Raw genomic sequence first — 25,042 nt, 5'->3', positions numbered from 1 at the left:
GTTGAGGGGTTGGGGGGAATAGTTTTATATTTACCACGAGTTGGATCTGGTTTTAATGTTCTAATTTCTCCTGCTCAACAATTCAGGCTGATTGCCTACGATAAGTTCAAACTTCCCAGGCAATTCCTAAATAGTCAGTGTACTGGTACTTTTGAGGCAATGCACATCTTTCACAGGATGTCCAATCTCCAACTTTCCAGGGACCAAATGATTTGGAATGTAGTTAGGAATGCAGCCAAGAAATGTGGCCAAAGTGGATAAAAACAAGATGTTAAGGAAAACTACCATGTAAAAATTCAATACTTTTGAAGATACCAAACATGTAATCCTCAGTAGGAGCCCATGCGGAGTTAGAAAATTGCAGCATACAGAACCTTTCTAAAGAAAAATACTATCATTTTTTAAAAAAAAAGCTTATGCAGCAACCTTTTAATTCAAATGGAATCAAAACCAAACAAAATTTGCCATAACACTCTTCCCTTTATCTAAATCTGTCTGTGTACAGTATTCACCATTTTTCAGTGTACTGGTATTATTTATTTTCATTTTTACTATGGTACACTGTCGTAGGTCTATCAGAGAGCAATTACTAAACTACAGTCTCTAAGAAAGGAAATTGAAATATTTTATTATCGTTCTTGATTGAAATTTCATCTAACTAAATTTGAGGAGTGACAATATTATTTTTACTGTAGTCATTTGGCAATCCAGGACTTAAGTTCCTGAAAAGAGACAAATGTTTTCAAAGCTTTTCTTTCTACACTTATCAGAACATTTACAAGAACACCAATGTAAAGGGAAAACAACATTTTATACTGCATGAGAAGTCAGTGCTGACTGGTCTCATTGGTAAAGGAGTTGCTATGGAAAATGCACCAATTAAATGATGACTGACAGTTACTTGCCCAGCTGGTTTAAATTTAAACCAGGGAGGTTGAGTCTGATTGGTCAAGCCACTGCCATGAGGAATGAACCAGAGACTCACTGTTGTCTATTTTGTTCAGTTGAAAGAGACACAAAATGTATACATATTCTTTCTGTATGCCAAGAACAGGACTCTGTATAGGCCCTTTCAATATCAGCATGTGTGGTGCACTGTGAGCCCAAATGCCAATTTTAAGTTTGTTCTCAGCACAATTTAGATGTGTACTTGCGATGCCAAGGCATATAGGCAATAGGCCAAGAGCCAAAAAAATGGGATTAGAATAGTTAAGTTAGTGATTAAAAAAAAACTACAAATGTTGAAATCCAAAGTACACAATCAGGAGGCTGTAAGAACACAGCAAGTCAGGCAGCATGAGAGGTGGAGAAGTTTCAACCCGAAATGTCGGTTTCTCCAACCTCTCCTCAACCCTTCCCCAGCTCAAGGCCTCTCTTTCTTCACTATCTCCTCAAACCTATCCTCATCCCATGTCCAGCCCTTACTCTTTTTCCCACCTCTTTGACCTGACCTCAGGTGTCCATCTTCCTTCCCACCTATCCACTCCACACTTCCCATTGACCTATCACAATAACCCCTTACCTACATCCATCTGTCGCTATCCCACGTACCTTTCATCCAGCCCCACCCCTCTCCCTCCATTTATTTTTGAGCTCTTTTCATCCTCCCCAGTCCTGCTGAAGGGTCTCGACCCAAAACATTGACCTCCACTTTCTGATGCTGCCTGGCTTGCCAGGTTTGTCCAGCCTCCTGTTTGTCTACTTTAGAATGGTTAAGTGGTTGTTTTGAACCATTGCAGACTCAATAGGCAAAGAGGTTTTTTTCCTATGTTACAGACCTCTATGACTCTAATTCTAAGTCCTTTCAGAATTATCTGGCAAATGATGCCTCATCACTGAATTTCATCTAACGTTGATTTGAGTTTTGCAAGCATGAGCTGGTTGGGCAGGGTTATTTCCGTGCTTGTTACGAACATCAGAAGAGTCATGCTGTTTGATATGATCTGATAGTCTTTGGGATATATGGTCTGCTTACCAATTATCACATCAGCACTAAAATTTATATACCATTTAGTCATTTGTATGATAAGCAGGATTTTCTTTGGTTAGACTGAAGTATGCTGTTGGTGGCAAGCACCGCTAGTGTCACCACTGCATATTCATAGCATGCAACAGCTAGTTTCACTTGTTGATAAAGTTTTTAAGACAATTTCCACTTTAGATAAATCTGCAGTAGTCTAGGCACTTTTCAGAACCGAAGTGGTGACCTATTATCCATTCATGAGTTTGTATGATAAATAGTGAGAATGATCTGATCAGGGAGCCAGTGACTTGCAGGATGACTTTAATGTGTCCTATTTCATCATTAATGTATAATGAGCCTACTTACAAGATAAAGCTGATCATGCATTGCTTGGAACTGTAGGAATAAAATTGAAAGGAATTTTGTATTTCTGACCAAGCATGGTATAAGGCATGGCATAAACTAGTAACTCTATTACTAATCTCTTCAATTTCATTTTGCATGAACATTTGTTCAATTGAATGATTGTCACTCACTTTAGAATTATCCCTATAATTGCCAGTGAAAACTGGCACAACCTTGAGTTTAGCACACTCTTGGAGAAACTCAATTGAGAATTTACCAGTTCTTAACTTACCAATCTCTGTGGTTAATGTTTCAAATTTGGTCTTTGTTAACTATCTCAATTATACAAATAGTAATTTTGTAATATAAATATTGAATATTGCCAAATTTGTATATATAGTCAAAGGAATTCATTTTGCATTCATGATGATATTCCCAAGAATACAAGTATGATGTATTCTTCACAGTAACACCTCTACCTACAAAGTTTATTTCCAATCAGCACATTCTTCTCATAAAATGTTAACTGTTGTTTCCCCTTTACATTGGTATCCTCAAGAATACCATGTTTTTAGTGAACAAGGTGGGAGAAACAACACAATATAGCAGTAAATCATTCTAAGAATTAGAATAAATTGAAAATTTTAGTTCTTGGGTGAAAGTCCAACTCATCCATGCTAACCAGATATCCAAAATTAATCTAGTTCCATTTGCCAACATTTGGCCCATATCCCTCCAAAACCCTTCCTATACATGTACCCATACAGAATGACTTTTAATCAGAGGGTTAGATAGGGTGGACAGTGAGAGCCTTTGTCCTCGGATGGTAATGGTTAGCATAAGGGGACAAAGCTTTAAATTGAGGGGTGATAATATAGGACAGATGTCCGAGGTAGTTCCTTTACTCAGTAGAAGGGACGGATGAAGGGTTTTGCCCGAAACATCGATTTTATTGCTCCTTGGATGCTATCTGACCTGCTTTCTTTTCCAGCACCACTCTAATCTAAAAACTGTAGTAGTCTCACCAACTATAAGGGCAGTTAAATGGTCATTGGATAAATATATGGATGAAAATGGAATAGTGTAAGGTAGATAGGCTTCAGATTGATTCCACTGGTCGGCGCAACATCAAGGGTCAAAGGGCCTGTACTGTGCTGCAATGTTCTATGTTCTAAACATTGTAATTATACCTGCCTCCATCACCTCTTGTGGCAGCTCATTCCATACACACTGAATTTCTACAAAACTGTTGATTGTCTGCTTTAAAGTAACACTTAATCCAGATCACAAACTGTGAGCTCTGACTGTCCTGCTTGCTTTTCCCCCTCTCCCCCTAGAAAAAAGCACAGCCAGGACCAGTACTTCTGACTTGCAAGTTCTATTAGACCCCTATTCATCCATGAGACTGGCACTTCGCCCATCTCCAAGTCACCCACCAATCTACTTGGTACTTTTTGATACACAATTCCAAGCTCTTCCTTTCATTCCATTCCATATTCAAATGATGACCTGACTGTGTCTCTGTGTTTCTACTCTCTGCAAACCTAGCTGGGCCTGTGTGAATAGGTGAGTTCTAATCTTGGACCAGACGTGGCTAAAATAGGTCTGTATCTTTACTGTAAGTAAGCTAGATGAGAACTTCATCCATTTTTATATGACCAAGTGGATTGAGATGGGAGAACAAACAGAAGAAGTTTTGTTGAGGTGAAAGGGTTGATAGGCCCTACCTCGGGATAGATCTTATTTTTCTCAGGGCATGGGGCATAGGTAAACAGAAACTGTTGAGAGCAGTGATGGAACAGACAGAGCAAAGAGCAGAGGGAGTACGGACACCTTCTTGAGGGGGAACAAAGGAGTTCCTGTTTCACTGATATTAAAAATGCAAGTGCTATCAGGAATTTATATTCTAACAGAGGTGTTTTGTCAGTTTCAAAGCCATAGCAATTTACGAATAAATTATGCTTTGCAAACAAAAACAAAGAGACAAATATCCCTCAAATAAATTTGTAAATATACTCTGCCTTCATCCCTGAGCACCTTACATAAAGGACATCATCCAAGCTTTATGGTTCAAAAAGTTAACTTATCAACTACCAAATCACACCAGGTCCCTCTTAGATGATTTAATCTACAAACACTACCACTTAGGAAATATTGTTAAATAATAGATTTTGATTAATATTCTAATTTATAAACTACTAAATTAGCCAGGCACCATAAAAAATACAGACCCACTCATATATGGGTCTTCACCTATTAGACATTACACTATAATTTATTTGAATCCACTTTTGCTGGAATTACTTATGTGTTTGATTGTATCCATTTGTTCATGTTATACAAAAATCATTGTTATTTGGTTTACTCAACCAGAAATAATATGCAACAAGTCTCCCCAAAAGCTAAGTTATTGAAGTTTTCAACATAAGTTAACAGTATGATTACATTTATATATAGCACTTCACACTATCTCAAGCCAAATGTTTCACAGCCAATGAATTACTTTTGATGTGTTGTGTCACAAATTGCAACGATTTACACACTGAACCCAGGAGCAGCAATGATGAGACGAAAACCAGTTAACCTGTTATTGGGCAAGATATCAAGTCGAGCTATGAGATTTTAACATCCAGTTAAACAGTAACTCATTTCTGTATCTGTAGGAGGGCTTCCTGTGATCCCTCCATACTGTGCTTATGAACACTCACTTTCAGAGGCTATATAAACCACAAGTGACCGTGAATTCCCAAATATAGGTTTATATGTCAGGACTTGCTTATTTTACTTACAGGAAGAAAATTAGTTGCCTATCTTAGAATTTAATGTAGTCGACCTGAGTTTCAAGGTTAATGTTTGTATGTACAGTAAATCAATCGTGTGTCTCTAACACTGAATATTTATTTGAACTTATATTGCAATGTATTTAGCACACAACCTAAGGATGAGTCATATTGCAAATAACCATCTATTTTCCTTGAATTGTATCTTGAAACGTTAGAGGGATGTAGCCTTACTGCCATTTAATTTTCCAACTCGTCTAGTACTCTACGCTCACTGTTCAATGAGAGATTCACAGTACTTTTTGATCCATGACCTCAACAATTTGTTTCTCTTGGGGTCTGTACGGCAGAACACCAACTTGAATACAGTAGTAGCCTGTGTGTGTATAGTAAACACTGCGCCATCCAGTTCTCTCGATCGCGCTGACTTCATCGACAGTTCAGTAAGTGCAGACGTTATAAACTTCGATTTGGGTATTTATCCATCTGTCTGGAACTCTTAGCACGCTAGGCTGAATCTGCGAAAAGGTTTTTCTTTTCGATTAATACGAGGCGGCCGGTGCAATTTGTTGATGAAGAACTCACTGTTCAAAAAGTTTGCACGGCGTTTCTGAAGACAGTCAAGTGCAACGTCGTGCACAGATCTTGAATGATCATTTAGCCTTAAAGTCTCCTCAGTGAAGGTGCAACATTTTTAGTCAGTTCACCCTGAATGATTGTAAAGTTAACTCTTCCCGGTCTATGTGCCGCTTTGAGAACAGGCTAATGAAGGGGAGGGGTTTGGCGGTCACTCAGACTTTCAGCAGCAGTACGCGCGCGGTCCCTAGCGATGATTCTCCTGGTGGGGGAACCGCAATCACTTTCGGTGCAACATTTCGACTCGCTAACGCAGCTTAAACCTTTCATTTGCAACTTTTACAGGGCAGGGGAGAAGTAGTCCCGCCCGCGTGTAGTTAAGTGGCCTAGCCGCACGGGGTTGGGGGGATAGGTGAACTTTTTTCCGCCACTTTTTCCACAGGAACGAACGGGCTGACTGTCGGGCGACAGCTTCCCCCGAAGGCGCCACGCGAAATTCTCCAAACAAACTGAGCTTGGCCAGGTGGCCAACCTGAACTCAAGTAATGCCTGCACTCTTGAGGAACTCCTCGGCAATTTGGCATTCAGAAACTGGTGCGAATAATTAACACTGCAAGTGCAACCCGCAGGCACTGTCTCACAAGTTTAGTGAGGGATCTGCTATTAGGTGTGATCTCGAACAGCTCGGCAGGAATGCAATAATTCCTGGAAAACCATTGGAAACCCAATTGACTTATTTAATCCTAGTTTTTTTTACATTACAACGAATGAATAATTACATATTTTATTTAAAATAAAGCAAAATTAAGACATAAATCGAAGTTTTATTCCATTCATTTGTGCGTGGCACAATTTCACACTTTCCCACTTGCCTCAGAGAGTTGCTTAAAAATGTAAGTCTGGCGGTGACGGGTGCTGCAAACTCTTGGTTAATGACCCTAAACGAACCAGTTCATCAATAATAGATAATACGTTTCAAGCCTGACTGTATTGCTTTACAAACAAGTACAGCATCTATTGAAGGATGCCGGATATACAAAGGTCTAAACTGAGAATAACTTTGGAAAGGTGCACATGCTGGGTTTATTACAACGTTTTATCTTTAGCTTTTTTTTTAAATAGATGGGCTTTAAAAGCAGAAGGCTTTGTCAGCAGATCTGGCCCCCTGAACCCTCAATATTGCAGACTGTTAATCAAACATACTTAATAGGCTCCAGAATGACGTAATGGCCAACTATAACCCGGTTCTGATATAAATTAACAAAATACACTTAGTGGTAACAATTTGAAATGAGCAAACCTAAATATATAGCGCTCTATGAATTTCACCAACAAAGAACACAGTCAATCAGATGTTTTACATGATGTAATACACATGCAGGAAAACTTAAGTAACTTAGGATGTCAGGAAAACTCTTTTGCTAATCTTCACACGTTTACAAACTCCATGTATATTTTATAAATGTCCACTGTTTGTATTCAAACTCACTTAAGAAACATCTAAGCAAGAGTACTATCATTGATACCTTGTATAACAGGTCCATTATTTGTCGTGACTTGACAGCAAAAACTAACAGCGAACTATTGCAAACTGAAGATCAGCAGTAATTTGAAACTAAAGTTTTCATTCCTACCATCCTGTTTTCACACAAGTTAGTTTTGTTTTCACACCATTTCTGAAAATTCACAATCGTCGTCCCTGTTCTGTGAAGGAGACGATATCACAAGCCAGGATGCCAGACAAAAACAGCGCAAGAATACTAATGACTTTCCTTACAACATTTCTCAAAAGGAAGTTTCATTTAAACACTTTTTTTTCCATGAAAAGGCTGATCTTACCTTACAGTTCTTAGTTTTTAACTTGCGAACAGTAACCATCAACAGTTTAGAAACCAAAACACACCCCCAGTGTCCGTACCAATACAGTTACTGTTTACTATTTAACATCAGCAAAAAAGGAGGAAAAATGCAAACAGATGCAAATTTACAATGTTTTATAGAAACAACTCACTTGGGAAAGTGCACAAAAGAGCTCAAAGTGTGGTTGTCGTCCTGTGCCCTTTTGTAATTTTTCAATAACTTACCGAAACTCTAATAGAAGAAGCGGGTCTGTGAGGAACCACGTTGGACTGAGAGAAGATTACAATACATTCTATTTAGAGAAGCATTACATCACCCTCTGGTGACGTCACGTGGGATTCCTGAACTTCTAAATCATTGCAGTCCGAGGGCTCTAGCGTCAGCACGCTCAACGGACCATGCGTCATGACGTTATACGTAAAGGGGTGACCTTACGTAACATAGAGGGCAAGATGTTTGGTAGGATGGGTTAGGCTTCTTAATGAGCTACAGAGGAGAGTAGGGAGTAGACTACTCAGGTATAGAAGAATTGCAACAAGTTATAGGTACAATTTGAAAGAGTACTTTTTTTTAGTTTAAGAGTTTTATTGGTCCTATGTAGGGATGCAAAAATTGGCTGAGGCAGACTACAGAGAAGTTATGCTGAAGTTCGTGAAGCTGGATAGAACTCCCCAGTACTGCTGCCATTTGTCACAATATAGTATGACTGAATTTGGGAATACAGAACATAATTTTCAAATTCATGGATATCACAAAACCCAAATATAACTTAACAGCCATGACAATAGTATCAGCCTTCAAACTATAGACTTAAAAAGTGAGTAGACACTTTTCAAGAGACATTTTCATATAAATATGTATGAAACAATTCATATTTATAGGAAAAATTAAGATAAATAATATAAACTAAATACTGTGATTTTACAGGGTACAGAGGACTAAAGAGAGCCTGCAGGGAATATCTGCATAATCATGAAGGTGTTAAGACAGTTGAGAAGGTAATTTAAAAAAAACCTTGACTTTATAAGTAGACATAGAGTACAAAAGGAATTGGTTATATTAAACATTTATGAGTAACTAGTTTAACCCTATTTGGGGTATTGTGTCCAATTTATGCACTGCACTTCAGGAACTATATTAGGTGCAAGGAGTTACTAGAAGGAGTAAAAGGCCTGGTTGTATAGAGAAGCTGAAAATTTTCATAGTGGAGGAGGTTAAAAAGAGAAGTCTTTAACCAGAGGCCACAGATTTTTAAGGTAATTACCAAAAGAATCAAAGGCAAAATGGGGAAAATGTATTTTACACAAAAGTTGTTATGATTGAGAATATGCTAGCTGAAATAGTGATAGAACCCAATTAGATAGCAAAAGAGGAATTGAAAGAAATATGTGAGTGTAAAAGAATTACAGTGCTGTGGGAAAATGGCAAATTATTTGGAATGTTCAGGTAACTCATTTAAAAAGCTGGCTAAAGCATGATGGGCTGAATGGCCACCTTTTGTGATGTATAATTACAAGATTCTATACAAATATGCTTTTTTACACATATTGACATAGATAGTTTTAATAAGCTTTGAATATCGCAACATAATTAAAGACTCACTACTCTTATTTGCTGGCCATCCAAAAAGTTGCTGTTGCTTTGGTAATAATTATAATTCTACTCACCTAACAGAAAATGGTGGTTGGTTAATGTTGCTGAAATTACTTAGCTGATGAAAAGTCACATTTTGTTGTGCTGAGCAGATATTCAGGACGTGTGCCCAAATTATGCTTGTTTACACGTACTGGATGATCATGATGAAGTCAGTAGAACTTGTCTTGTAGTAACCTGAGTGACAAAACTGTTGATACAACAAAAGATAATTAGAGCATGAAATAGTCCAAAGAGATATGTTTTGTTTTCACTGATGCTAAGGATAGTTAAGGCCCTGGACTCTTCCGCCTTTCCCAAATGAGAGGTACTTACAAGATGTCCCCAGAAGTTGATCCTGCCATGTAACATGTAATTCCAAGCAGCATAAATTGTTTCAATTGCCCTTTGGCATCACTCATTCCAGGTACATAGTTGGCAGACAGGATTTAAATTAGTTCTGGGAGTTAACACGGTCAGGCTGTTATTTCTAGAGCAAGTCCAGTCAGGTCACTATCCACATGTTCCAGTGCTACCCAAGTGTTAAAGTCAAGACCTATATCTTTAATTTCTAAGAGAAGGTGGTGGTGATGTATGCCTTTGGTATCTGCAGTCTTGGTGCCATAAGGACACATCACAATGCTGTATTGGGGGAAATCCAGGACTTTGACCTAACAACAATAAAATAACAGCAATGTAGACTCAAATCAGGATGGCAAGTGACCTGGAGGGCAACCTATTGTTTTAGGTGGTGGTATCCAAAGATATAGATGTTGAAAGAGGTTTGGTGAGTTGCTGCACAGCAAGTTGTAGAAGGTAAACACTGCCACCACAGTGTGCCAATCAAAGAGAGAGTGAATATTTAAGGGAGTGCTTGGGTACCAATTTAATTAGATACTTTGTCTTGGACTGTGCCAAACTTTTTGAATGTTTTTGAAGTTAAACTCATTGAGGCATTCCATCACAAGTCCTGACTTATGCCATGTAGTTGATGGACAAGTTTTGAAGAATCAGGAAGGTAGGTTATAAGCCCCGAACTGAATAGCCTTCTTGATAGAACCCCAAATAAGCAATAACGAGCAAGTTATTGCTTGTCATGACCATAGCTCAGAACTGTGGACATTTTAAACTTGCAATTTCAAAAATTATTTTTTTTAAAATGAGGTGTTACAGCCAAACATCTTTGCAGCTGTTGATTAAGTGAGAGTTTGGAGAAACTGACCAATGAATCGTCATACCTAATGATATGAAGGGAACCAAGAAAAACTCTTCAGAAGGAGAAGAGGTGAGACAAAACAGACTGGACTGTGATCTCTTAAGACTACAAAGATAACGAGGGGCTAACAACCCCTGTTTGGGGCGGGGGGGGGTGCGGCTAGTGGGACTCGGGTTCTCATGTATGTACTGGCCTGGATTCGGACATTCTGTGAAGATCACAGTCAAAAACACTCTAGTTATCTTATGTTGTGGTTAGAGGGAACTTTTCTCACTGAGTGCAGCCAGATAGAACAAAAATGTCTCTCATGCACCCTAAATGCTGAATCCGCTCATGTTTGAAAGAAATCAGAACAGAATCTCAACCAACCTGTGAAACTGAGCATGTTGAAATCAACTGCTCAACTATCAATGTCAATCCTATTGCTAACCTCACTGCAACATTCAACTGTCCACTCTTCACAAACAGTTCAGAGAATGATTTTTTTTTTAACTTTTACTTTCTGGGTGACCTCATATTATTACTCTGTGTGGGTATGTGTAAGTTGCATGTTACTTCTTGCATTTCGAGATTAGTTAAACTCACTTTATTATCTTAAGCCTGGTTAAATCAACTCCTTTTAAAACATCAGTTAATTTGGGTCTGGGAAAACAGTATCTACAAGAAAATGATTGGGAGTATCCCTTCTACAGCTATACAAAAAAATGGGAACCGTCGCCAGGGGTTTCCCATACTTAATTGTGGGTTCATCCTGGATACGAGCATTACATGCTATGTAGGTACCACTTGATACCAGTATTGATGATATTAGCATTATTTTACAGATGATTGAAAGTAGACTGGTATGGCTGTAACTGGCCAGATTGAATTCAGACTACTTTTTGTGGATAGAAAGATGTAGGTAGGCTTACACATTGTCAAATAAAATACACTTGTTCTTGTGTATTGGTACTGGCTTGTTCTACAGTACTCATCTTTGGTACTACAGCTGAAATGTTGTCAGGGCTCCATAACTCTTGCTGTGTCATTACTGACAAGGTCTGTGTTCTTGTCAGTAAACATTAATATTATCATTTGTTGTACATAATTGTACACAAGAGGTGGTAAGTGAGAACATCTTTCAGGTACCCTCCAGACCTAGGTTTGAGTTTCATGTGGTCTGATGTCATTAGGGGTTTGGTTAGCTCAGTTGTCTGCACCACTGATTTGCCATGCAATGATGCTAACAGCATGGGTCAATACAACTCAACACGGCCATCTTCCACAAATCCGCTGACTCCCACAGCTACCTGGACTATGCCTTCTCCCACCCTGCCTCCTGTAGAAACGCTATCCCTTATTCCCAATTCCTCCGCCTCGTGGCATCTACTCCCAGGAGGACTAGTTCCACCACAGAACACACCAGATTTTCCCTTTCCACTGTGGTCAAGGATGCATCTTATCCACTTCCTGTACTTCCACCATCAAACCGCAGTAATTGGACCTTGTTGACACCTCAAATGCCAAAAGGTTGGCTGCAAATAGAGAATGGTGAACACCAAAGACTTAATTTGTTCTTTGTAAATAAAAAGAGTATAGATATGAATGACCCAATTACCTGTACAGGCACCAAAGATTTCTTTCTATGAATAAAGTATATTTTTGCAATTAAAAAAAGTGAAAGGGAAGTCAAGTAGCTTTTTCTCTTTTGTTGGTGCCACACCAGTTGATCAAATGGGCTAAGGAGCGGCAGATGGCGTTTAATTTAGATAAATATGAGATGTTGCATTTTGATAAGGCAACCCAGGGCAGGATGTATACAGTCAATGGTAGGGCCCTGAGGAATGGTGTCAGACAAAGAGAGCTGGGTGTGTAGGTGCATAATTCCTGAAAGTGCTTTCGCAGCTAGACAGGGTGGTGAAGAATGCATTTGGCACACTTGCCTTCATTGGTCAGAACATTGAGTGTAGGAGTTGGGATGTCATGTTGAGGTACAAGAAATTAGAATACTGCGTACAATTCTGGCTACCTTTCTATGGGAAGATGTTGTTAAACTTGAGACGGTGCCAAAAAGGTTTATCAAGATGTTACAGGGACTGGAAAGTTTAAGTTATAGGGAGAGGGCGAATAGGCTGGGCTTTTTTCCCTGGAATGTTGGAGGCTGAGGTTTCACCTTATAGAGGTTTATAAAATCACGAGGGGCATGAATAGAGTGAATAACCAAGGTCTTTTTCCTAGGGTGGGTGAGTCCAAAACTAAAGGACGTGGGTTTAAAGTGAAAGGGGAAAAGTTTAAAAAGGACCCGAGGGATAACTTTTTCATGCAGAGGGTTGTGCATGTATGGAACAAGCTGCCGGAGGAAGTGGTGGGCGTGTGTACAATTGTAACACTTAAAAGGCATCTGGGTGGGTAAATGAATTGGAAGAGTTTAGGGCGATAAGGGCCAAATGCTGACAAATGGGACTAGGCTAGATTGCGATGTCTGTTTGGAATGAACAAGTTGGGCCGATTGGTCTGTTTCTATGCTGTATGACTCTGTGACTCCAAGGCACTTGCCATAGACTCAATGTAGTAAGTGTGGTCTTAAGAACTTGGCCAACTCAATTAGTAATGATGTTACTGAGCTTCTCTTGGTAATGGAGATTGAACTTCCATACCCAGATTGTGTTTTGTGCTCTCCTACCCTCAGTGCTTCTTCCAGGGTGTTCTATCAGGAGAAGAACAGATTCATCAACTGAGGGCAGAAAAGTGGTTGGTGGTAATCTGCAGCACGTTTGCTTGTCCGTGGTTGACCTGAAGCCATAGGAAACCTCATGGGGTCTGACGTCAATGTTGTGGATTCCTCGGGCCAGTAGCTCCTAACTGTTTACCACTCTGCTCTGGTGAGTTTGTCCTGTCGGTTTGACTGGACATACTCAAAAATTGGAAGAGTCTGGGATGAAGAGAGGGATGGGAGGAGCCTCAGTGATGTCATGTTGGTGCATATGATTATGCTGTGGAGGTGTGACACATGAGTATATTGCCAGGCCATTTTGGAGGGCAATTACATATCATCCACATTCCAAAGGGTCTGGAGTCTCAGTGGAAGGATACTCTATTTTCTCTTCGAAAATGTGTCAGTGAACCAGATTGACTTTTATTAAAATCATGAGACTGTTAATGGGACAAGCACTTTATTTCTGTTTTATTGATCAATTGAATTTAAATTTTCCAGTTGTAGTGGTGAAATTTGAACTCATGTCACTGGAGCATGAACCCACATCTCTGGATTACTCAGTCCTTTACATTATCACAATGTTGCCATGCCCCACCTAATGTTAATATTAGTAAGACCGTTTTCATTCCCATTTCTTCATTTAGTCTTTATTCCATTTGGTAGTCAGCAAAATTAAAAGTTTCACTAGCTTCAAAGAAGGAAAGCCGGCAGTTCCTGGTTTTTAGCAGTTAAAGGAGGGGGGTTGGAAGAAGAATCTACCAATCAGGAGGAAGGTTTTGGGGGAATTGAATGGGCTGCTGGAAACTTGTGGGATAAAGGGCTGGGGGTTGGTTGCGCTAGATTGTCAGAACATAGTTTAATAGAATTGGGAGTGGGGTTAAGTGTTTGACAGGATGGCCAGGACTATTGGGGATCAGCAGTTTGTGGAAACAAAGAGAGACTACATTCAGCAGAAAAATTAATTAAGGTACTGGGGAGCAGTCCTGTTCCTCTGACCCACAGGGTGTGCTCAGAAAACACCCCTGTGTAGCCAGCTGTTCCTGTCTCAGTTCAGCTGCCAAGATCTGGGAAATCTGGCCAACAAGGATGACTAGGGTAGATATCAGTCCAGTCAAGGATAGTAGTGGGAAGTTGTGCGTGGAGGTGGAGGAGATTGAAGAGACACTAAATCAATACTTTTCGTCAGTATTCACTCAGGAACAGGACACTGCTGCTGATGTGAATATTGAGTCACAAGTGATTAGAATGGATGGCCTTGAGGTATGTAGGGAAGAGGTCTGGGGAATACTGGAAAGGATGAATATAGATAAGTCCCCTGGGCCTGATGGCATTTATCCTAGGATCCTCTGGGAAGCTAGGGAGGAGATAGCAGAGCCATTGGCCTTGATTTTTATGTCGTCATTGTCTACGGGAATAGTGCCAGAAGACTGGAGGATAGTGAATGTGGTCCCCTTGTTCAAGAAGGGGAGTAGGGATAGCCCGAGTAACTATAGGCCAGTGAGTCTCACTTCTGTTGTGGGCAAAGTCTTAGAGAGAATTGTAAAGGATAGGATTTATGAACATCTGGATAGGAATAATGTGATCAAGGATAGTCAGCATGGTTTTGTGAAGGGCAGGTCGTGCCTCACAAACCTTTATTGAGTTCTTTGAGAAGGTGACCAAGGACGTGGACGAGGGTAAAGCAGTAGATGTGGTGTATATGGATTTTAGCAAGGCGTTCGATAAGGTACCCCATGGTAGGCTAATGTAAAAACTACGGAGGTATGGCATTGAGGGTGCAGTAGAGGTTTGGATTAGGAATTGGCTGGCTGGAAGGAGACAGAGGGTAGTAGTTGTTGGTATAGGTTCATCTTGGAGTGCAGTTACTAGCGGTGTTCCACAAGGATCTGTTTTGGGACCATTGCTGTTTGTCATTTTTATAAATGACCTAGAGGAGGAGCTTGAAAGCTGGGTGAGCAAGTTTGCGGATGACACGAAAGTCGGTGGAGTTGTGGACAGCGAAGAAGGATGTGGCAGGTTACAGCGGGATATAGATAAGTTGCAGAGCTGGGCAGAAAGGTGGCAAATGGAGTTCAATGTAGCTAAGTGTGAAGTCATTCACTTTGGTAGGAGTAACAAGAAAATGGATTACTGGGCTAATGGTAGGCTACTTGGTAGTGTGGATGAGCAGAGGGATCTTGGTGTCCATGTACACAGATCTCTGAAAGTTGCCACCCAGATAAATAGTGCTGTGAAGAAGGCATACGGTGTACTGGGCTTTATTGATAGAGGAATTGAGTTCCGGAGTCCTGAGGTCATGTTGCAGTTGTATAAGACTCTGGCGCGGCCTCATCTGGAGTATTGTGTGCAGTTTTGGTTGCCATACTATAGGAAGGACGTGGAGGCATTGGAACGAGTGCAGAGGAAGTTTACCAGGATGTTGCCTGGTATGGTAGGAAGATCGTATGAGGAAAGGCTGAGGCACTTGGGGCTGTTCTCATTGGAGAAAAGAAGGTTTAGGGGAGATTTGATAGAGGTGTATAAGATGATTAGGGGTTTAGATAGGGTTGACAGTGAGAACCTTTTTCCGCTAATGGAGTCAGCTGTTACTAGGGGACACAGCTTTAAATTAAGGGGTGGTAGGTATAGGACAGATGTTAGGGGTAGATTCTTTACTCAGTGGGTTGTGAGTTCATGGAATGCTCTGCCAGTAGCAGTGGTGGACTCTCCCTCTTTATGGTAATTTAAGCGGGCTTTGGATAAGCATATGGATGTTATTGGGCTAGTGTAGGTTAGGTAGGCTTTGGTCGACGCAACATCGAGGGCCGAAGGGTCTGTACTGCGCTGTATTTTTCTATGTTCAATTGTAATAAAGTGTCCCATTTCTTCAAACCATGACACAGCATGGCATGCATCCCACAACCTATAAAAAATGGCTGCAGATGTGAAACATGGGGGATTAAATTTTGAGCTATTTTGAACCTCTTCTTCTTAATCTCTCCCCTTACCTATGTTGTGATGACTCTCAGGTTAAACCACCACCAGTCAACTCTCTCTAATGAGAGAGAAGCCTATGGTCCAGCAGGAATATGGTGACTGTACCTTTAGTCCAAAGAACAGGCAATGTTATGGAGAAAGGTTTGCATCCCGCCATGACAGATGGTGGAATTTGAATTTTAGTAATCTGGAATTCAAAAATCATGAAAACCATTGTTAATTATTGTTAAAAAAAAAGCAATGGCCTTTAGAGAAGGAAATTTGTGTTACTTTCCTTGTCTAGCCAACATGTGACTCCAGATCCACAGTAATGTGGTGAAATAGCCTAGCAAGCTCAGTTGTACCAAACTGCCAAAAGTTCTCAAACAAGAAATGAAACCATCTGGCATCGACCAGAATTGACAAAAGAATACTCATCCCTCTCAACCATGCAAGTTTCTCCTCACTCGTGCCAAAATTGGGATAGTTGTCTCACCAACGAGTTGAGCAACAGTCTCACACAGTCATGCTTACAGAATCAAATCTTATCGACATTGTCCCAGACAATGCCATCACCATCCTTGGGAATGTACTGTTCCATCAGCAAGACATACCCACAAGAGTTGGCAGCGCAGTGGGAGTGAGTTGCCCTGGAAGGCCTCAATGTTGACTTTGGACCTGGTGAAGTCTCACGGCACATGGGCAGGAAACCTGCTTAATACCACATCCTGTGACACCCCTCTCCACACATACATACATACACTTAGACACACATATGCTGATGAATTAGTACATCTCCACATTTAACCCATCTTGGAGGAAATATAGCACAATTATTGATCAAACGAGCTGGCAGAGTCCTAAATGACAAAGCTGTAAGATTGGGTGTGCAGCAGATGGTGACCAAACCAACAAGAGGGAAAAGCATATGTGACATCACCCTCACTGCTTGGTGCAGGTGCATCCATCTATGACAGTATCAATACAGATGACCACTGGTAGTCCTTGTGGAGACAAACTCCCAATTTTACATTGAGAATACTCTCTATTGTGTTGTTAGTCACTACCGTCATGCTGAATGGGATAGGTTTTCAACATATCTAGCAACTGTGCAGCAATGAGACACTGTGGACCATCAGCAACAGCAGAATTGTACTCCCAGCACAAGCTGCAAGCTATGGTCTAGCATTTCTCCTATTCAACCAGGAGATGAACTTTTGTTCAATGAATAGTGAAAGGAAGGCACCCCAGGAGCAGTACTAAGCATACCTAAAAACAAGATTTCAACCTGGGGAAGCAATAAATTGTTCTAATCCCTTGAGAAAAGAAGGCTAAGAATGTATTTGGTATCACAAACCTTATTGAACTTTTTCAGGATGTGATAAAATATGTTGATGAGCAGTGGATGTGGTGTACACGGATTTTAGCAAGGCATTTGATAAGGTTCTCCATGGTAGGCTCATTCAGAAAGCAGCTGAAAATGTGTTGCTGGTTAAAGCGCAGCAGGTCAGGCAGCATTCAAGGAACAGGAAATTCGACGTTTCGGGCATAAGCCCTTCATCAGGAATGAGGAGAGTGTGCCAGGCAGGCTAAGATAAAAGGTAGGGAGGAGGGACTTGGGGGAGGGGCGATGGAGATGTGATAGGTGGAAGGAGGTCAAGGTGAGGGTGATAGGCCGGAGTGGGGTGGGGGGCGGAGAGGTCAGGAAGAAGATTGCAGGTTAGGAGGGCGGTGCTGAGTTGAGGGAACCGACTGAGACAAGGTGAGGGGAGGGGAAATGAGGAAACTGGAGAAATCTAAGTTCATCCCTTGTGGCTGGAGGGTTCCCAGGCGGAAGATGAGGCGCTCCTCCTCCAGCCGTCATGTTGTTATGTTTCATTCAGAAAGCAAGAAACCTGTCTGTCTGGATACAGAATTGGCCGGTCCATAGAAAACAGAGGGTGGTGGTAGATGGAAAGTATTCAGCTTGGAGCTTGGTGACCAGTGGTATTCCACAGGGATCTGTTCTGGGACCTCTGCTCTTTGTGATTTTTATAAATGACTTGGATGAGGAAGTGGAAGGGTGGGGTTAGTAAGTTTGCCAATGACATGAAGGTTGGTGGAGTTGTGGATAGTGTGGAGGGCTGTTGTAGGTTGCAACGAGATATTGAAAAAGGATGCAGAAGTGGGCTGACAAGTGGCAGATGGAGTTCAGTCTGGAAAAGAATGAAGTCATTCACTTTGGAAGGTCGAATTTGAATTTAGAATACAGGGTTAAAGGCACGATTCTTGGCAGTGTGGACGAACAGATGGATCTTGGGGTACATGTCCATAGATCCCTCAAAATTCCATCTAGGTTGATAGGATAGTCAAGAAGGCATATGGTGTATTGGCTTTCATTCACAGGGGAATTACGTTTAAGAGCTGCGAGGTTATGCTGCAGGTCTGTAGAGCCCTGGTTAGACTACACTTGGAATATTGTGTTCGGTTCTGGTCACCTCATTATAAGAAAGATGTGGAAGCTTTAGAGAGAATGCAGAGGGGATTTACTAGGATGCTACCTGGACTGGAGAGCATTTCTCATTGGAGAGAAGAAGGATGAGAGGTGACTTGATAGAGGTGTACAAGATGTTGAGAGGCATAGATAGAGTGGATGGCCAGAGACTTTTTCCCATGGCGGAAATGTCTATCAAGAGGAGGCACAATTTTAAGGTAATTGGAGGAAGGTTTAAGGGAGATGTCAGAGATGGGTCCTTTACTCAGAGAGTAGTGGGTGCATGGAATGCGCTGCCAGCAGTGTTAGTAGTCAGGTATATTAGGGACATTTACGTGACTCTTGGATCGGAACATGGAAGCTAGTACAATGAAGGGTATGTAGGTTAGTCTGATCTTAAAATAGGATAAAAGGCCAGCAAAACTTTGAGGGCAGAAGGGCCTGTACTGTGCTGTGCTGTTCTGTTTTCTATGTTCTTTGGATCTGATCAAGGTTTTCAAAATAATGAAAGGGTTAGATAGAGTAAATATGAAGAAACTGTTCCCATTCATAAAAGGATCAAGAACCAGAAAGCACACATTAGAAGTGATTTGCAAAAGAAGTAAAGTCAAGGTAAGAAAACGCTTTTTCCTCCGACAAATACTGTGATCCATAGGGTATTACGGGCAATATATTGGCATGGATAGAGGATTGCTTATCTAACAGGAAGCAAAGAGTGGAGATAAATGGGTGCTTTTTTTTTGGTTGGCAATTAGTGACTCATGGTGTGCATCAAGGATCAGTGTTGGGACTGCAATTATTCACAATTTACATCAATGATTTGGAGTTGGGGACCACATGTAGTGTGTCAAAGTTTGCAGATGACACTAAGATGAGTGACAGAGCAAAGTGTGCAGAGGACTGTGAAACTTTGCAGAGGAACATAGATAGTTTAAGTGACTGGGGAAAGGTCTGGCAGTTGGAGTACAATATTAATAAATATGAAGTAATCCATTTTGGTAGGAATAACAGTAAGAGGGACTATTATTTGAATGGTAAGAAAATTGCAGCATGCGGATGCACAGAGGAACCTGGGTGTCCTTATGCATGAATCAGGAAGGTTGATTTGCAGGTACAACAGTTAATTAAGAAGGCAAATGGAATTTTGTCCTTCATTGTTAAAGGGATTGAATTTAAAAGCAGGGAGATTGTGTTTTAGTTGTATAACAGTATAGTGAGGCCACGCCTGGGGTAGTGCACGCATTTTTGGCCTCATTGCTTGAAAAAGGTGTACTGCCACTACAGAGAATGCAGAGGAAGTTCACTAGAAAGTTTACAATCTACACTAATGGTTTGGATGAGGGGATCAAAAGTACATAAACTAAATTTACTGATGAAGGTAGTTGGGAAAGTTAGTTGTCAGAAAGAGGTAGAGAGTCTACAAACAGAAATGGACAGTTTAGGTAAGTAGGTAAAAATTTGATGGATGGAATATAAAATAGGTAAATGTGAACTTGCCCATTTCGCTGTACAGTTACTACAATATCAGATCACTCATTTCATATGACAAGAAATTTCTTCCAATTAAATGTTAGAAAGACAAGCTATTTTCTTTTATCAAACTTCAGATTCCTTTCCCTAGTAATCAGTATTCCGTCTAATTTTCTTTACAGCAGCAAGGGCTCTTGAGATCCAGGCAAGCTGATTGTGGAAGCTGGGAGAGGCTAATTGTGGGGAATACTGATAGCTACTGATTCCATCTGTTTAAGCAACACAGATATAGTGAGATATCTAAGGCCAGCAAAAACATCTTGTTTTTTTTAAATTCCGTGAATGCTGGTGTCTTCCTCTCTAATACTACCTTTGTTAGAGTCAAAAGCAAATGGTTCAGGTAGTTTGAGTCAAAGATTCAGTTGCCTCGAAAACTGTGGAGCCCCCTACAATATGACCCAGACATTGTGGGGTGCATTGTTGTTTGCTGCAACATTATGAGTACCAGAAGTAGAAGAGGAACAGAAATGTGAAATGCCATAATCAGACAAGGAAAAGTTGGATGATCGCAATGGAGGACTACCTGAACCTGAGCCTGCAGCATGTAATGCTATGCAACTAGGTCAGGAAGCAGTTGATAGAGCTGGACTTTAAATTACTTCATTGATCTCTTGCATTGTCAATGACATCAAACTTGGAGATCTTGTAAATAGTGAAAAATATCAATCAACTGCAACAAGTATAGATTGGCAAGTAGAAATGAGAAGACAAGTAACAAATTAATTTAATACAGGAAAGTTTGTGGTGTTGCAATTTAGCAGAAGGGAAAAAGAAAGGTAGCAGACTTAATGGCACTGTTCCAAAAATTTTTATTTATTAGGTTGAAAGCTACTAATTGCAAATGTTTGATTGTTCTTGTTGAAATTTGCATGCATATATCTTTAAAAGTGACATGTCATTTTGAGAGAGTAATTAACAAATGCTATAGAATCGTGGGTTTCTGAAATAGAAGCATTGAGTACAGATTGGGGAAATTATGCTAAACCTTCATAAAGCTCTGCATAGTTAAGCCACAATTAGCATATTGCATCCAACTCTGTTCACTATACTTTAACAAGCATGTGAGGATTCTGCAGAGGAGATTTACCAGAATAGTTCCAAAGATGGGAGACTTTCCCCGCTCCTTCCTCATACAGCTGGTGAGAGAATACATCGGACACAGAATTTGTAGTAAAAGATCAAAAGGTCATGCAACTTATGTGAATGCATTGAACAAACCTAGACGGCTATTAAGCCTTTAATCAGGTTTCAATTGATTAATATGTAAATCCCTGCCCCAGGATAACTTCAAGTTTTATCAGAATAAAGGTCACACCTTAGGTCAGACAATGCATTTTAGATGTGAGGCAATGTTTCAAGATTGTTTGTATCTCATCCTAGAGCCAGACTGGTTTTAGTAGGAATTTATAAAATGCCACATTGACTGACTGTCTACAGATTGTGCGCTTTTTGAACAAAATAGAATGTATCTGCAAATGCAAATTTATCCAAAAGATTTATATGTGTATGTCTGTCTGTGAGGAAGAGGGACAGAGTGTGCATATGTGAGTGTGGGAGTGTGTGTGAGCATGCTTGAGAGAGAGTGTGAAGGAGTGTGTGTGTGCGCGCGCGTGCGTTTGAGAGAGAGTGTGCATGAGTGTGAAGGAATATCTGCCTGTGAGAGAGTATGAATGTGAGTGTGTGTATATGAGAGATAAACCAAATCATCCGCCGACATTTCCGCCACCCCCAAACGGACCCCACCACCAGGGATATATTTTCCTCCCCACCCCTTTCCGCCTTCCACAAAGACCATTCCCTCCGTGACTATCTGGCCAGGTCCACGTCCCCCCCAGAACCCACCCTCCCATCCTGGCACCTTCCCCTGCCACCGCAGGAATTGCAAAACCTGCGCTCAAACCTCCTCCCTCACCTCCATCCAAGGCCCTAAAGGAGCCTTCCACATCCTTCAAAGTTTTACCTGCACATCCACCAATATCATTTATTGTACCCGTTGCTCCTGATGTGGTCTCCTCTACATTGGGAGACTGGATGCCTCCTAGCAGAGCGCTTTAGGGAACATCGCTGAGACACCTGCACCAATCAACCACACCGCCCTGTGGCCCAACATTTCAACTCCCCCACCCACTCTGCCGAGGACATGGAGGTCCTGGGCCTCCTTCACTGCTGTTCCCTCATCACCAGACGCCTGGAGGAAGAACGCCTCATCTTCTGCCTTGGAACACTTCAACCCCAGGGCATCAATGTGGACTTCAACAGTTTCCTCATTTCCCCTTCCCCCACCTCACCCCAGTTCCAAACTTCCAGCTCAGCACTGTCCCCATGACTTGTCCTACCTGCCTATCTTCTTTTCCACCTATCCATTCTCCCCTCCCCCTGACCTCTCACCTTCATCCCCTCCCCCACTCACTTATTGTACTCTGTGCTACTTTCTCCCCACCCCACCCTCCTCTCATTTATCTCTCCAACCTTCAGGCTCACTGCCTCTATTCCTGATGAAGGGCTTTTGCCCGAAAAGTTGATTTTCCTGCTCCTCGGATGATGCCTGAACTGCTGTGCTTTTCCAGCACCACTCTAATCTAGACTCTGGTTTCCAGCATCTGCAGTCATTGTTTTTACCCAGTATATGAGAGATACTCCTGGGTGTGAGAGAGTATGAGTGTGAGGGAGTAAATGCATGTGAGAGAGTGCATATGTATGAGAGAGGGTCTGTGTGAGAGAGTTTGTGTATGTGTCTGTGTGTGTGTGTAGGAGAGGGTATAGTGTGGTAGGGTCACCTGTAGTGTGACATGAACCCAAGATTCTAGTGGAGGCCATCCTCATGGATACCGAACGTCAGTATCAGCCTCTATGCGGCAATTCTGTGTTGTTGTGTGACTTGGAGTCTACCCAAAGATCCAAGGCTGAACGTCTTTAACCGCTAAGTGTTTCCCCACTGGAAGGGAACATCCTTGTCTACACTGGGTGTGCGCGTGCTCTTGCGAGAGATATAAAGAGGGAGAGCGTGCGTGCTTGAGAGGGAGTGTGTGAGGGAATGCATCTGTGTGAGAACATGTGTTAGAGTGTATGCAAGAGTGTGTATACTTGAGAAAGAGTGTGCATGAGTGTGAGATGTACAAGATTATAACAGGTTTAGATAAGAAGACAAAAGCTGTAGCATTAGCCGATTGTACAAAGACTTGGGGACGTAGATTTAGAGTTTTGGCAAGAGATACACAGAAGATGGTAATAATCTGAATCTCACTGACTACGAGTGTGATGGAAACTGACCCAAAAAATGATTTCAAAAGAAATTCAGTCTTCCTGTCTACTACTAATTTTGTTAACCATAGAGTCAAGCACTAAGAATAATAGTCTATTTGCCAATAAGCACAGCACTTAGAAACTCAGAACATTCTGCAGCAATGTGAGTAGTCTCCTGAATGGATCATATATCAATTGATACACTTAAAAGCTAAACTTCAAAAACATAAAAAATTTGTGGGGCACTGCAGCTATAATGTTTTGGTTACACTTATTAGGGTTGAAATCAGATTCGAACAGAGGACATGAAAGTTTAAAGTTAAATTTTATAATGAAGTAAACACATCCAGAAAGAAATAAATGAAATAATTTACTAAAACTCCTAATAACCACATCATTTTAAAGACAAACCATGTGAGATATGCTTGTGAAATGATAGAAACTGTATGGAGTGACTTTCTCTTTTGAAGATTACAGCAGTTATGTGCATACATGACTGATGTAACCTATTAGAAAATAATAACAATGGTAAAATAAGTTTATAAAAACACAGAATGAGTCATGGCTGTTGAAAATTAGTTGAATGCCAAGTCAAAGAAAGTTGTAGACAAGGTGAACTGTGATCAAGATAGATGTTATTGACGAAGAACTGTGTAAATACAAGCATAATTCTGGAACTTGGAATTTTAACAATGCCTTCTTAATTTAGATATTAAAACCAATATGCAGTGTTCAAACACATAGAGTCAGTCAGTGGACTCATTCTTGACATTCCTGATGAAGGGCTTATGCCCGAAACATCGATTCTCCTGCTTCTCAGATGCTACCTGACCTGCTGAGCTTTTCCAGCACCACACTTTTTGACTCATTCTTGAAAGTCCCAAATAGCCCACAAAACGTTAAACAAAGTTAGCTGTTCAGATGGTAGAGACAAAAAGCAGTCAATGTACAGAAGAGGTGTCTAGATATTCTGCAATGCATTGTTGAAATCAACATTGGATAATAGAGAACTATCTTTATTTCACTTTATTTAAGAACCTTAACAGATTAAATGTGTGGTAGAATTCAGTATTAGTTTTAGACAGGATCCGTGATCCAATTTTGGAAATGGAGCATGGGAGATTTGTAATATTTTTTTTTAAAAATCTCACTTATGGATTTCAAATTAAAAGAATTAATAAAGTATGTACATATATAGTCTTTGGTATTTCTGCTATATTGTCCAGCTAAAGAAAACTCTGAAAAAGTTCAATGTCAGTGCAGAAAGTAATATTTAGGGTGGAGGTTTGCTCGCTGAGCTGTAGGTTTGATATCAAGACATTTCATTACCTGGCTAGGTAACATCATCAGTGGCAACCTCCAAGTGAAGTGAAGCTGTTGTCTCCTGCTTTCTATTTATATCTTTCTCCTGGATGGGGTTCCTGGGGTTTGTGGTGATGTCATTTCCTGTTCGTTTTCTGAGGGGTTGATAGATGGTATTTAGATCTATGTGGTTGTTTATGGCGTTGTGGTTGGACTGCCAGGCCTCTAGGAATTCTCTGGCATGTCTTTGCTTAGCCTGTCCCAGGATAAATTTGTTGTTCCAGTTGAAATGGTGGTTTTTTTTCATCCGTGCGTTGGGCTACGAGGGAGAGAGGCTCGTGTCTTTTTGCGGCTAGCTGGTGTTTGTGTATCCTGGTGGCTAACTTTCTTCCTGTTTGTCCTATGTAGTGTTTGTGGCAGTCCTTGCATGGAATTTTGCAGATTAAGTTGGTTTTGTCCATGGGTTGTACAG

General features: G+C 40.8%; 1 protein-coding gene across 1 annotated transcript in view; it reads right to left on the bottom strand.

Annotated features, from left to right (window-relative positions):
• creb5b (cAMP responsive element binding protein 5b) overlaps nt 1-7,773 on the bottom strand; it is a 461,203-nt gene extending 453,430 nt beyond the window's left edge. Inside the window, exon 1 of the mRNA XM_060825361.1 lies at nt 7,749-7,773. The gene's annotated coding sequence lies outside the window, so the exon portion shown is untranslated. The remainder of the gene's footprint in view (nt 1-7,748) is intronic.
• Nucleotides 7,774-25,042: the final 17,269 nt, after the last annotated feature.

This window comes from Hemiscyllium ocellatum, chromosome 5 (assembly GCF_020745735.1).
Source record: "Hemiscyllium ocellatum isolate sHemOce1 chromosome 5, sHemOce1.pat.X.cur, whole genome shotgun sequence".
In the NCBI taxonomy this organism is placed as follows: Eukaryota; Metazoa; Chordata; class Chondrichthyes; order Orectolobiformes; family Hemiscylliidae; genus Hemiscyllium; species Hemiscyllium ocellatum.
The sequence above is the reverse complement of the archived record's forward strand: the minus strand, read 5'-3'. Positions and strand labels throughout refer to the sequence as shown.